This window comes from Neoarius graeffei, chromosome 1 (genome assembly GCF_027579695.1).
Source record: "Neoarius graeffei isolate fNeoGra1 chromosome 1, fNeoGra1.pri, whole genome shotgun sequence".
NCBI lineage: Eukaryota > Metazoa > Chordata > Actinopteri > Siluriformes > Ariidae > Neoarius > Neoarius graeffei.
The window spans coordinates 32608542-32623549 of record NC_083569.1 but is presented as its reverse complement, the minus strand read 5'-3'; the positions used below and the strand labels follow the sequence as shown (position 1 = coordinate 32623549).

The window sequence follows — 15008 nt, the reverse complement described above, 5'->3', positions numbered from 1 at the left end:
AGATTTGAAGCTGCCAACAGCAGGAGCATTTTTGATGTCCTCTGGGAGTTGGTTCCATAGCTGTACTGCATAGTAGCTAAAAGCTGCTTCACCACACTTTGTTTTAACAACAGGTTTTACCAGTAAATTTTGCTGCTGTGATCTGGTAGATCTGATTGGGTTAGGCCGCTGCAACATAGAGAGGTAATTGGGCCCTGTACCAACACAAAAGAGTACATCTAACACAAAAGAGGACACATCTAAACTAACCAATCCTAGGTTTTTTTTTTCCTTAAAACTGACATGTCCAGAGAACCTGCTTATATTTTGTCATTACAAATAGAACCACACAGTGTAATGCCATTTAACAATAAAACAGCAGCACAAAGCTTAATTTATTTGTACAGGAAAATTGTCTTTAAAAATTCCTGAAAATTTAAATCCTTCCTCCCAAAAAAAACTACTTAAAATTGCACATTGACACTCCATGCACCTAAAACAATGTACGACAAATCTCATCTCATTATCTCTAGCTGCTTTATCCTGTTCTACAGGGGCACAGGCAAGCTGGAGCCTATCCCAGTTGACTACGGGCGAAAGGCGGGGTACACCCTGGACAAGTCGCCAGGTCATCACAGGGCTGACACATAGACACAGACAACCATTCACACTCACATTCACACCTACGGTCAATTTAGAGTCACCAGTTAACCTAACCTGCATGTCTTTGGACTGTGGGGGAAACCGGAGCACCCAGAGGAAACCCACATGGACAACATGCAAACTCCACACAGAAAGGCCCTCGCTGGCCACGAACCCGGACTTTCTTGCTGTGAGGCGACAGCGCTAACCACTACACCACCGTGCCGTCTGTACGACAAATATACTAATTTTAAAGCTGCTTTAAGTACATTCCCTCTGGTATCTTGGGGATAGGCTATCCCTTACCTTGAGGTTTTGACAAGGTTGATTTGAAATGCTAAGGTTTAGTGAGATTCATGAAATGAGGAAAAGAGACACATCACTCATCTGTCAGCTTCTGTTGGCCTTAGAGGTGGAGGTGCTGTGCTGCTGGTGTTTTAGCTTTGGCACAGCTGCCCATGATGACTCATCTTTTTTTAAATCTTCCTCCACCTCCTTAAGAGAGATCAGAATAACAAGTCATTCATTTTTATAATTATTCCAGACATATACTACATTCTAAGAAAGTTTCATGTTGGGTATTTTGGTCATTTTTGTCTACATCACTTACAAAAAATCGTGCCAGAAGCCGCTCATTTCTCAGCCACATTCTCTCAGCGGGATCTTCTCCATGTTCCACTCCTGCTGTTATCCTGTAGGGAATTCAAGTTAAACAGCTTTATTGAAATTTGTAAATATGAACTACAACCCCAATTCCAAAAAAGTTGGGACAAAGTACAAATTGTAAATAAAAACGGAATGCAATAATTTACAAATCTCAAAAACTGATATTGTATTCACAATAGAACATAGACAACATATCAAATGTCGAAAGTGAGACATTTTGAAATTTCATGCCAAATATTGGCTCATTTGAAATTTCATGACAGCAACACATCTCAAAAAAGTTGGGACAGGGGCAATAAGAGGCTGGAAAAGTTAAAGGTACAAAAAAGGAACAGCGGGAGGACCAAATTGCAACTCATTAGGTCAACTGGCAATAGGTCATTAACATGACTGGGTATAAAAAGAGCATCTTGGAGTGGCAGCGGCTCTCAGAAGTAAAGATGGGAAGAGGATCACCAATCCCCCTAATTCTGCGCCGACAAATAGTGGAGCAATATCAGAAAGGAGTTCGACAGTGTAAAATTGCAAAGAGTTTGAACATATCATGATCTACAGTGCATAATATCATCAAAAGATTCAGAGAATCTGGAAGAATCTCTGTGCGTAAGGGTCAAGGCCGGAAAACCATACTGGGTGCCTGTGATCTTCGGGCCCTTAGACAGCACTGTATCACATATAGGCATGCTTCTGTATTGGAAATCACAAAATGGGCTCAGGAATATTTCCAGAGAACATTATCTGTGAACACAATTCACCGTGCCATCAGCCGTTGCCAGCTAAAACTCTATAGTTCAAAGAAGAAGCCATATCTAAACATGATCCAGAAGTGCAGACGTCTTCTCTGGGCCAAGGCTCATTTAAAATGGACTGTGGCAAAGTGGAAAACTGTTCTGTGGTCAGACGAATCAAAATTTGAAGTTCTTTATGGAAATCAGGGCCGCCGTGTCATTCGGACTAAAGAGGAGAAGGACGACCCGAGTTATTATCAGCGCTCAGTTCAGAAGCCTGCATCTCTGATGGTATGGGGTTGCATTAGTGCGTGTGGCATGGGCAGCTTACATATCTGGAAAGACACTATCAATGCTGAAAGGCATATCCAGGTTCTAGAGCAACATATGCTCCCATCCAGACGACGTCTCTTTCAGGGAAGACCTTGCATTTTCCAACATGACAATGCCAAACCACATACTGCATCAATTACAGCATCATGGCTGCGTAGAAGAAGGGTCCGGGTACTGAACTGGCCAGCCTGCAGTCCAGATCTTTCACCCATAGAAAACATTTAGCGCATCATAAAATGGAAGATACGACAAAAAAGACCAAAGACAGTTGAGCAACTAGAATCCTACATTAGACAAGAATGGGTTAACATTCCTATCCCTAAACTTGAGCAACTTGTCTCTTCAGTCCCCAGACGTTTACAGACTGTTGTAAAGAGAAAAGGGGATGTCTCACCGTGGTAAACATGGCCTTGTCCCAACTTTTTTGAGATGTGTTGTTGTCATGAAATTTAAAATCGCCTAATTTTTCTCTTTAAATGATACATTTTCTCAGTTTAAACATTTGATATGTCATCTATGTTCTATTCTGAATAAAATATGGAATTTTGAAACGTCCACATCATTGCATTCCGTTTTTTTTACAATTTGTACTTTGTCCCAACTTTTTTGGAATCGGGGTTGTAAAAAACCTGAACTACAGTGTCTTGCAAAAGTATTCACCCCCCTTGGTGTTTGTCCTGTTTTGTTGCATTACAAGCTGGAATTAAAATGCATTTTGGGAGGGTTAGCACCATTTGATTTACACAACATGCCTACCACTTTAAAGGTGCAAATTGTTTTTTGTGACACAAACAATAATTAAGATTAAAAAAAAAAACAGAAATCTGGAGTGTGCAGAGGTATTCACCCCCTTTCGTATGAAACCCCTAAATAAGAGCTAAATAACCAATTAACTTCACAAGATACAATTAGTTGATTAAGCTCCACCTGTGTGCATTCAAAGTGTCACATGATCTGTCACATGATGTCTGAATAAATCAACTTGTTCTGGAAGGACCCTGACTCTGCAACACTACTAAGCAAGCAAAATGAAAACCAAGGAGCCTCCAAACATGTCAGAGACAAAGTTGTGGAGAAGTATAGATCAAGGTTGGGTTATAAAAAATATTGTAAACTTTGAATATCCCAGGGAGCACCATTAAATCCATTATAGCAAAATGGAAAGAATATGGCACCACTACAAATATGACAAGAGAAGGCCGCCCACCAAAACTCACAGACCGAGCAAGGAGGGCATTAATCAGAGATGCAACAAAGACACCAAAGATAACACTGAAGGAGCTGCAAAGACCCACAGCAGAGATGGGAGTACCTGTTCATAGGACCACTTTAAGCCGTACACTCCACAGAACGGGGCTTTATGGAAGAGTGAACAGGAAAAAAAGTCATTGCTTAAAGAAAAAAAAATAAGAAAACACTTTTGGAGTTTGCCCAACAGCATGTGGCAGACTCCCCAAACACATGGAAGAAGATTCTCTGGTCAGATGAGACTAAAATTGAACTAAAAGACTAAAAGATGGATGGCACAAAATACAGGACAATTCTGGAGGAAAACCTGTTTGAGTCAGCCAGAAGTTTGAGACTGGGATGAAGGTTCACATTCCAACAGGATAATGACCCTAAACATACTGCTAAAGTTACACTGGAGTGGTTTAAAGGGAAACATTTAAATGTCTTGGAATGGCCTAATCAAAGCCCATAACTTGAAGATTGCTGTACACAGATGCAACCCATCTAACTTGAAGGAGTTGGAACAGTTTTGCCTTGAGGAATGGGCAAAAATCCCAGTTGCTAGATGTGCTAAGCTAATAGAGACATAGCCCAAGAGACTGCAGCTGTAATTGCAGCAAAAGGTGGCTCTACAAAGTATTGACCTTGGGGGGGGATACCGATGCACACTCCAGATTTCTGTTTTTTTTTTTTTTTCATCTTAATTATTGTTTGTGGGCGGCACAGTGGTGTAGTGGTTGGCGCTGTTGCCTCACAGCAAGAAGGTCCGGGTTCGAGCCCTGTGGCCGGCGAGGGCCTTTCTGTGTGGAGTTTGCATGTTCTCCCCGTGTCCGCGTGGGTTTCCTCCGGGTGCTCCGGTTTCCCCCACAGTCCAAAGACATGCAGGTTAGGTTAACTGGTGACTCTAAATTGACCGTAGGTGTGAATGTGAGTGTGAATGGTTGTCTGTGTCTATGTGTCAGCCCTGTGATGACCTGGCGACTTGTCCAGGGTGTACCCCGCCTTTTGCCCGTAGTCAGCTGGGATAAGCTCCAGCTTGCCTGTGACCCTGTAGAACAGGATAAAGCGGCTAGAGATAATGAGATGAGATTATTGTTTGTGTACCAATAAAAAAAGAAAAAACAATTTGCACCTTTAAAGTGGTAGGCAGGTTGTGTAAATCAAATGCTGCTAACCCCCCAAAAATCCATTTTAATTCCAGCTTGTAATGTGACAAAACAGGACAAACACCAAAGGGGATGAATACTTTTGCAAGACACTGTGTAATGGCTCTCCCAGAGGGACAAATAAAGAAAGTTAGATATCTGTTCTCCTCTGGACTCCATTTTGTGTTTATTTTGAGAACAAGCATCCTATCTTCTGTTCGTTGTCCATCAAGCCATCTACCTTCCTTTCCTGTCCCTGTCTTCTCACTTGAAACAGAGGCTGGCGCTCTCTCTCTGTTTGCAGGGCTGACAGGCTTCTCTCTAAAATTATAAGAAATTGTTTGAAGTGCTAAGATTTAGTGAGATTCTTGAAATGCAGGAAATGGAGGTGTTGTGCTGCTGCTGTTGTTTCTTTCACACAGCTGCCTGTACTGTCCCAGATGTTCTTTTATCTGCCTCCACCTCCTTCAGAGAGCAGAATAACAAGTCAGTAATTTTTATCACCATTCCAGGCATATACAAATTTTAATAGAGTCCAAGAAAGTTTTATGTTGGGTATTTTGGTTCATTTTGTCCACATTTTCTCAGTCACTTATGAGAAACCTTCCCAGCAGCTGCTGATTTTTCAGCTTCATCTGCTCAGTCGGATTTTCCTCAAGTGTTGGATGGGCATTTTGCACAGTTGGATCTTGTAGCAGAAATAAAAGTGAAGGCACAAATATTCATTGGTTTATGAGTAACTTAAAGATGCACTTGACTGACAGATGTTTCATGTCAGTACACCGGTCAGAATTGCAGACAGAAATTTTTGAAACACCATATTCAAAATCAAGCAACTTCACTGAAATGCATGAAGACATATTTGTCCCAACACAATTCATACAAATTCCTGAAAGAAATGATCAGGATGTTTTCTGGATTTAACTCTGGGTTTGAAGAGATTATCCGTATATATCTGGCCATGCAAGCTGGCATAAGCCTGGGGCTCAGCACAGTGAGCAAAGTCCTGCTCCTGATGGTACCGGTACATGCTGGGACAAGGGGCTGTAGGTCATTGACTTGAACCCACGGTCCAGAACAGAACAGGACAGGTCCCAGAAACTGGGAAAAGATGCCTGTGGTGGAAAGAAACAGGTTTTGGGTTGGTGTTTAAATATTCCTAATTTAAAGATTTAACCTCAATCTAAGCTACAAGAAGAAATGCCTGCCATGTTGTTCTTTTTGAGTACAAAGAGTACACAGCTACAGAAAAACTCATATAAGTGAGTTGGCTTCAAAGTTCAGCTCAAAAGACCCGAGTCTAAGAGCTGAATCAAAGAACTGATTTACTCGTGAACGACTTGGCACTGGGACAGAAATAATATACATTATTTTTTTCGCGGTCCAATTTCCATCAAATCCTGCACTCTGATTGGCTGGTGGGCGGGTCCGTATCCTATTATACGGACCCCAGTTATGGACCACTGGCGGCTCGCTTGTTCACTGTGGCAGCAGGGGCGTGGTCAAGCGTCGGTCTGTGACCGGAGGGTGGAGTCAGGGAAGGTAAGTGGCAGAATCACTACACCTGATGTCAATTAACCTGTGTTTGTGTGTCTTCCCAGCGACCACGCCCAATATAAGGAGAGAGAGCAGAGGAAGAGAGCTCTATCCCCAAACAGACGCCTGATGTGTGTGTGTCTGAGTGTCTGGGAGAGTGAAAACACTGAAAAGTGTAAATAAGGAGTTTTTGGAAACTCAGTTCTGGCCTGCCGTACTTCTGTGCTCCACCCACCCGTGCAAAGTTCTACATTCACAACAACAACAACAAACATAATAGCATTTTTTGTCAAAATTTATCTTTTTTTTAATGAGATTTATTTATAAGATTATCAAAAATCTTATAAATTTTTGCCAGCATTTCTCAGGAGAATAGCATTAATTTTATAGCATGGATAGCGATAACGACAGTCTTCACAGCGAAAGCGAGTTTTACTACCCTGAGGAAGAAGAAATAAAAGAAAACATTTCAGGAGAAAGCTAAAAACCTGTAACTGTTGCTAACGCCGAGCAAAAACATGGCTGAATCCTGAATGACTCAATTTTGTATAAATAGGGGACTACATAGGCGGCAAAATATAGATTTTTCCTGCCATGGAAGTGCACTTGTATACCGAGGAAGAAGCCATTTGCATTACAGCCGTGAATGAGGATTCAAAATAGCGGCTTGCCTAGGTTTTCCCTTTCGGGCGCTCTCGTTTTCTGTAAGAATTTGGTAAAGAAAAAAATAAATATATTATTTACCAGCTTAAGGTCGGTGCATATGGTGAAATACCGTGACCTCGGCCTTGAATACTGACCTCGGCCCAGAGGGCCTCGGTCAGTACTTTCAAGACTTCAATCACGGTATTTTTCACGATACAGACCTCCAAGCTGGTAAATAGCATGCATATATATATATATATATATATATATATATATATATATATATATATATATATTTAACCTTAAGTTTTACAAAATAACTATTTTAAAATTGTTTAACAGCCTTATTTGTAGCATTATTGTATCTGCTCACAACTTACCATTTCCTCAAAAGATGACATTGATGCGAAAAAGTTGCAGAAATTCATGTTCAAAGTGCTCAAAAATATGATTAGAGGTGTTAAAAATATAAAGATATTGGTTTAAAAGGTGCATGGTTTGCTCAAGATGTTGGATCGCAGCTGAGTTGTTTATCTGAATGTCGTGTGGAATTGTTTACATAATTTATTCTAGAGGGGTGGCATGGTGGTGTAGTGGTTAGCACTGTCACCTCACAGCAAGAAGGTCCTGGGTTTGAGCCCAGTGGCCGACAAGGGCCTTTCTGTGTGGAGTTTGCATGTTCTCCCCGTGTCTGCGTGGGTTTCCTCCGGGCACTCTGGTTTCCCCCACAGTCCAAAAACATGCAGGTTAGGTTAACTGGTGGCTCTAAATTGACCGTAGGTGTGAATATGAGCGTGAATGGTTGTCTGTGTTTATGTGTTAGCCCTGCAATGACCTGGTGACTTGTCCAGGGTGTACCCTGCCTTTCGCCCGTAGTCAGCTGGGATAGGCTCCAGCTTGCCTGCGACCCTGTAGAACAGGATAAGCAGCTACAGATAATGGATGGATGAATTTATTCTAGAATTTCTCTCTGCAATAAACATTCTATTCTGATATTCTAACCCCACCCCCTCACACACGCCTCAAGTACATACACACTCATCAACTTTTCAGAAACAATATTTAACCTGTGAATAACCTGTGAATGTACACAACCTTTGCATTACAGTGCATTATATTCATTATCTCAATGTTTCTACACAATTAAAATCAAGCATTGAAAATAGCTTAATATTTACATAAGAAACATCACTCATCCATCCATTATCCATAGCTGCTTATCCTGTTCTACAGGGTCACAGGCAAGCTGGAGCCTATCCCAGCTGACTATAGGCGAGAGGCAGGGTACACCCTGGACAAGTCACCAGGTTATCGCAGGGCTGACACACAGAGACAAACAACCATTCACACTCAGTCAATTTAGAGCCACCAATTAACCTAACCTGCATGTCTTTGGACTGTGGGGGAAACCGGAGCACCCGGAGGAAACCCACGCAGACAACATGCAAACTCCGCACAGAAAGGCCCTCGCCGGCCACGGGGCTCGAACCCGGACCTTCTTGCTGTGAGGTAACAGTGCTAACCACTACACCACCGTGCCGCCCCGTGTGTATCTCATTCAGATTTAATCATCTGAAATTGAAGGACTAATCAGAAAATTTCATTGTAGCATACAACCCCGATTCCAAAAAAGTTGGGACAAAAAACAAATTGTAAATAAAAACGGAATGCAATAATTTACAAATCTCAAAAACTGATATTTTATTCACAATAGAATATAGACAACATATCAAATGTCGAAAGTGAGACATTTGAAATTTCATGACAGCAACACATCTCAAAAAAATTGGGTCAGGGGCAATAAGAGGCTGGAAAAGTTAAAGGTACAAAAAAGGAACAGCTGGAGGACCAAATTGCAACTCATTAGGTCAATTGGCAATAGGTCATTAACATGATTGGGTATAAAAAGAGCATCTTGAAGTGGCAGCGGCTCTCAGAAGTAAAGATGGGAAGAGGATCACCAATCCCCCTAATTCTGCGCCGACAAATAGTGGAGCAATATCAGAAAGGAGTTCGACAGTGTAAAATTGCAAAGAGTTTGAACATATCATGATCTACAGTGCATAATATCATCAAAAGATTCAGAGAATCTGGAAGAATCTCTGTGCGTAAGGGTCAAGGCCGGAAAACCATACTGGGTGCCCGTGATCTTCGGGTCCTTAGACGGCACTGCATCACATACAGGCATGCTTCTGTATTGGAAATCACAAAATGGGCTCAGGAATATTTCCAGAGAACATTATCTGTGAACACAATTCACCGTGCCTTCTCTGGGCCAAGGCTCATTTAAAATGGACTGTGGCAAAGTGGAAAACTGTTCTGTGGTCAGACGAATCAAAATTTGAAGTTCTTTATGGAAATCAGGGACGCCGTGTCATTCGGACTAAAGAGGAGAAGGACGACCCAAGTTGTTATCAGTGCTCAGTTCAGAAGCTTGCATCTCTGATGGTATGGGGTTGCATTAGTGCGTGTGGCATGGGCAGCTTACACATCTGGAAAGACACCATCAATGCTGAAATGTATATCCAGGTTCTAGAGCAACATATGCTCCCATCCAGACGACGTCTCTTTCAGGGAAGACCTTGCATTTTCCAACATGACAATGCCAAACCACATACTGCATCAATTACAGCATCATGGCTGTGTAGAAGAAGGGTCTGGGTACTGAACTGGCCAGCCTGCAGTCCAGATCTTTCACCCATAGAAAACATTTGGTGCATCATAAAATGGAAGATACGACAAAAAAGACCAAAGACAGTTGAGCAACTAGAATCCTACATTAGACAAGAATGGGTTAACATTCCTATCCCTAAACTTGAGCAACTTGTCTCCTCAGTCCCCAGACATTTACAGACTGTTATAAAGAGAAAAGGGGATGTCTCACAGTGGTAAACATGGCCTTGTCCCAACTTTTTTGAGATGTGTTGTTGTCATGAAATTTAAAATCACCTAATTTTTCTCTTTAAATGATACATTTTCTCAGTTTAAACATTTGATACGTCATCTATGTTCTATTCTGAATAAAATATGGAATTTTGAAACTTCCGCATCATTGCATTCCATTTTTATTTACAATTTGTACTTTGTCCCAACTTTTTTGGAATCGGGGTTATACATATGTTAATTTATAATTCATTTTCCTTTTTTGTACTTTAAACACCAATTAAAGCAATGCAATATTAGATGACATGAAAAACTAATTAAAAAAAACATTAGCCTGTTAGATCAGAAGTGATCCAAAAGTAATCTGATTACAGCAGACTTTTAAAGTAATCTACAAAAGTAACTCATTGCTAAAGTGACATCTGTATTTAGTACCGGATTAGACTTACTAAGTAATCTTCCCAGTATTGATGTTTGAGCAGTTCCACAATCAAAAGAAGACAGCTGAGGAAATTATCCTGCTCTAGAGACCTAAAAATCTTAATATACTGTTTAAAATAAAATTAATAGTCTCAGGCCCAGGCATTATACACAGTGGATCTCCTTTTGAGAGAGCTTTTTTGCTATTTAGTTCTGTGTATATTTGTGAAATATTAAATATTGGCACAAAGGGTAGCATTGCCACATCACAGCTCTAGACTCCCCGGTTGGATTCTCTGCATGCATGGGTTTCCTCCAGGGTCTCTGGTTTCCTCCCACCTCCCAAAAGCATAATGGGTGGTGGATATAGGTTACTCTAAATTATCTGCAGGTACGTATGAATAAGTTTGTCAATGTGTATACACATGGTGCCCTGTGATGAAGTGGCATCCCATTCAAGGTGTATTCCTGCCTCACGCCTCAGTGTTCCTGGGACAGACTTCAGATCCACCTGGAATAGGATCCTGATCCTGACCAGGATAAATCAATTACTGAATTAATGACTATTTATAAGTAACCAACCAGAGAATCCAATTGACCCAAAAGGTTTCAAAATCTATTGTAGAATGTTGGGAAGAAGAGCTTTATACATTGCTTTGTTTAAGGTAGACCTCAACTTGAAAGGAAGTGGCCCACACACTATGAATTCAAGACCTTCCACTGTGGCACATATAATATGTGACATACAGGATCTGGCACTGAAACTGCAATGGACTGCCACTAACTTGCTTTCACGGAGTTGTGCCTCATAGCCAATCCATCTGGCATTGCCCTCACCCTCCTCCACAGCCAGTGAGAATTTGTCTAATGGTTCCTCCTCTGCCTGATTTGCCATTGGGGACTTGGAAGGGCTTCTGTTTGTCATAACCCTGACTAGGGTGGCTAAGGGGTTGCTGGCACTTGCCAAAAGTGCAACCCCAGACTCTGGTGGGTGGGATTGTCCATTTCCCTGTGGTAAGCTTTGACTCCAACCTGTCCTACCCCACTGCCCTAGCATCAGAATAGATTTTCCCTATTCCCTTGCAGACACTGTCAGTCATTCTGAGCCAGATCTGGTGCCTTGAACGATCCCTCAGATCTTCTTGATGTTGGCCTGCAGGGCCTGGTACTGATGAACTTGTTTTGTTTGTTGTGTGGATGAGAGCAGCCTGGTAGTTCTGAAGCCCTTCCACATACAGCTTGAGCTGACAGAATGCTGTTCCTCTCCTCACGTGGGCCTTTATCTGGGCTGCAGTGTTACCAGAGACTGCTGGCATGAGCAGCTCCAGAGCCTGAGAACTGTTCTCGATGGCTCTGTGAAGATTTCTCAGCTTCAGATGACAAGCTGCTCAGTTGGAGAACAGAGCAGGGATCCACCGATTGAGTTTGATGGGCAGGTTGTAGATGTTGAGTGTGGCCTCGTAGTTCCCCATGGTGAAGAATTTATCTCCTTTATCCTTGAGCCAGTCAGGGTTTCTCTCTTCCATCAGCTCATCCAGCTCGGCAAGATTTGCATTCAGCACCCATCTTGCCTTGGCCTGCTTCCTGAGCCATTCTTCTTCCTTGGGGATCAAAGGCTCTTATAAGGGCTTGGGGAAGACACAAGGAGTGAAGCTGACCTTAATGCACCTCACTGATCTTGGAGCAGGAAGATTCACCTGTTTGGACTTTTTCCCACTGCTTATCTCACTTTCAGTTCTGCTCAGGTTTTATGCAGGTGTTATAACCTTCTCAGGCTTTCTGTACTGATGAACTTGTTTTGTTTTCTGTGCAGCTGCTTCCTGTAGACTTCTTCAATCATCTTCTTCCCCTTCTGCTTCTCTTTACAGTCCTCCAGTTCCTTTATGGCTCTCGTAAACTCTTCATCCTTTATCCTCTGCATTATTGCTTGCTCCTCTTCCTCTATCTTCATCATGGTCTCCAGTGTGAACTTCCTCTGCTGCTGAATCCTCAGGGCTTTCACTTCATCTTTCTCTACCACCTTCTTCTGGGTTTTGATGATGGTTCCTTCTCAAATATCTCTCTGTTTGTGTTTCTCTATGTTACACTGAGCTGTTCCCAGATGCCTTGCTTCTTTTTGGGCAGTGGGAAAAGTGCAATGCCATTTCCAGTTTTTGCCACACTGTTCTCTTTGTCTGTTGGCTCGAAGAAGAAGACCTTGAGCAGAAATGGAGGGAAACTGACCTTCAGATACTCTTCCGTGCATATAACATCCCTGGCTTACCAGCTTTTAATGGCACATTAATGAACACCACGCTCTCAGTCTGGCTCCAGGTGTAATCTCTGATCAGAAGTGTTGAGGGTGGAGCCACAGCTCATCGTACATCTGTTGGTGCCATTCTGTTGACTGCACTGCTGCTAACTCATTATATAATTGCATTTATGCAGTTATATAATGAGGATCATTTAAGCTTTTCATCTTAATTATTGTTTGTGTCACGATAAAAAATAATAATAATTTGTACCTTTAAAGTGGTAGGCATGTTGTGTACTTTGTTGAAACACCTTTTGATTTAATTACAGCATTGAGTCTTTTTGGGTACACATCTGCCATCAATTAAAATGACTCTGATTAACCCTAAATAAAGTTCAGACATTTACTTAGTTGCTCTTCTTCTTTGCTGCCACTTGTAAACAAGTATTGCGGCTTAATGTTTATATTACAGGATTGTTCAATTGTTTCATTTTGCGTTTATGACACCTCATTGCTTCTTCAGCGAGTCTATTCTGTTCGAAATGGTTCATGCCTTTCCTTATAACTTTCTTCCAAATATGGCGATCAGATGCGAGGTTCGTCCATTCAGACGGATTAATGTTGGACTTAACAAGCGAGTATTTTAGTAGGTCTTTATGTTACTCAGTTGCATCCTCCAGCAAAAGCCATGGTTTGCAGAGAGCTTACAAAGCATCAAAGGGATCTCATTGTTGAAAGGTATCAGTCAGGAGAAGGGTACAAAAACATTTCCACGGCATTAGATATACCATGGAGCACAGTGAAGATAGTCATCAAGAAGTGGAGAAAATATGGGACAACAGTGACATTACTGAGAACTGGACGTCCCTCCAAAATTGGTGAAAAGACAAGACAAAAACTGGTCAGGGAGGCTGCCAAGAGGCCTACAGCAACACTGAAGGAGCTGCAGGAATTTCTGGCAAGTACTGGTTGTGTATTACATGTGACAAAGATCTCCTGTATTCTCCATATATCTGGACTATGACGTAGGATCAAAGATAAACATCCAGGCCTGGCTAAATTTTGCAAAAAATTACATCAACTCTCCCAAACATGTGGGAAAATGTGTTATGGTCTGATGAAAGCAAGGTTGAACTTTTTGGCCAAAATTCCAAAAGGTATGTTTGGTGCAAAAACAACACTGCACATCACCAAAAGAACACCATACCCACGGTGAAGCATGGTGGTGGCAGCATCATGTTTTGGGGTTGTTTTTCTTCAGCTGGAACAGGGGCTTTAGTCAAGGTGGAGGGAATTATGAACAGTTCTAAATACCAGTCAATTTTGGCCCAAAACCTTCAGGTGTCTGCTAGAAAGCTGAAGATGAAGAGGAATTTCATCTTTCAGCACAACAGTGACCCCAAGCATACATCGAAATCAACAAAAGAATGGCTCAGCCAGAGCCCAGACCTAAATCCAATTAAAAATTTGTGGGTTGACCTGAAGATGGCTGTGTACAAGAGATGCCCTCGCAATCTGACAGATTTGGAGCACTTTTGCAAGGAAGAGTGGGCAAATATTGCCAAGTCTAGATGCGGCAGGCTGATAGACTCCTACCCAAAAAGACTTAATGCTGTAATTAAATCAAAAGGTGCTTCAACAAAGTATTAGTTTAAGGGTGTGCACACTTATGCAACCAGCTTATTGTACGTTTTTTATTTATTTTTTATGTTTTTCCCCTTAACAGATTTATTTGTTTTTCAACTGAATTGTACAGGTTATGGGTCACATTAAAGGTGGGAAAAGTTTTGAAATTATTTATCATGATCTCATTTTTTAATTTTTTAATTTTTTTTTACATCAGAAAAACCTATCATTTTAAGAGTGTGTACACTTTTTATATCCACTGTATATACCATATGTATGTGTGTGTGTGTGTGTGTGTGTGTGTGTGTGTGTGTGTGTGTGCGTGTTGCATCACCTCTAGTTTTGACAACGCTCTGTCAATGTTTGGGAACTGAGGAGACCAACTGCTGTAGTTTTGAAAGAAAAATTTTGTTCCCTTCTTGCATGGGACATGTTGTCACAACAGAAAATTACTTTAATTAGATACTGAAATAAACATGAATACAACAAAAAGTTTTTTAGAGACTATTTACATGAAAAAAATAGCTTTTCTGAAACTAGTATTACATAAACACAAGTACTAGTTTTCCCATTTCTTTTGCAAGCATTCATTGTCTTGTGATGTCGCTTGCTTTGCAGATTTGAGCAGTTTGCCAGAAGCCTCAATCTTATGGCAGTCTGTATCAATGAACTTGTTCATCTTGCAAGACATCAGATTCACAAGTGTTTGGTGAGACAGCAGACTCCTGAATTCTGTCTTGATGTGACGCACCGCGCTGAAAGCCCTTTCTACATCACAGTTAAAATTTGGCAGCATCAAAATAGATAGGTTTATCTGTAGGAAATGTGACAAAATATGTAGACTAGGGAAAGCCATGGCCTAAAGGTTAGAGAAGCAGCTTTGGGACCAAAAGGATGCTGGTTTTATTCCCTGGATTTGGAGAAATGGCTGAAGTGCCCTTG

General features: G+C 41.4%; 1 pseudogene; it reads right to left on the bottom strand.

Moving 5' to 3' along the window:
• Positions 1-11244: 11244 nt before the first annotated feature.
• Positions 11245-14745, bottom strand: LOC132884793 (dynein axonemal assembly factor 4-like; annotated as a pseudogene).
• Positions 14746-15008: the final 263 nt, after the last annotated feature.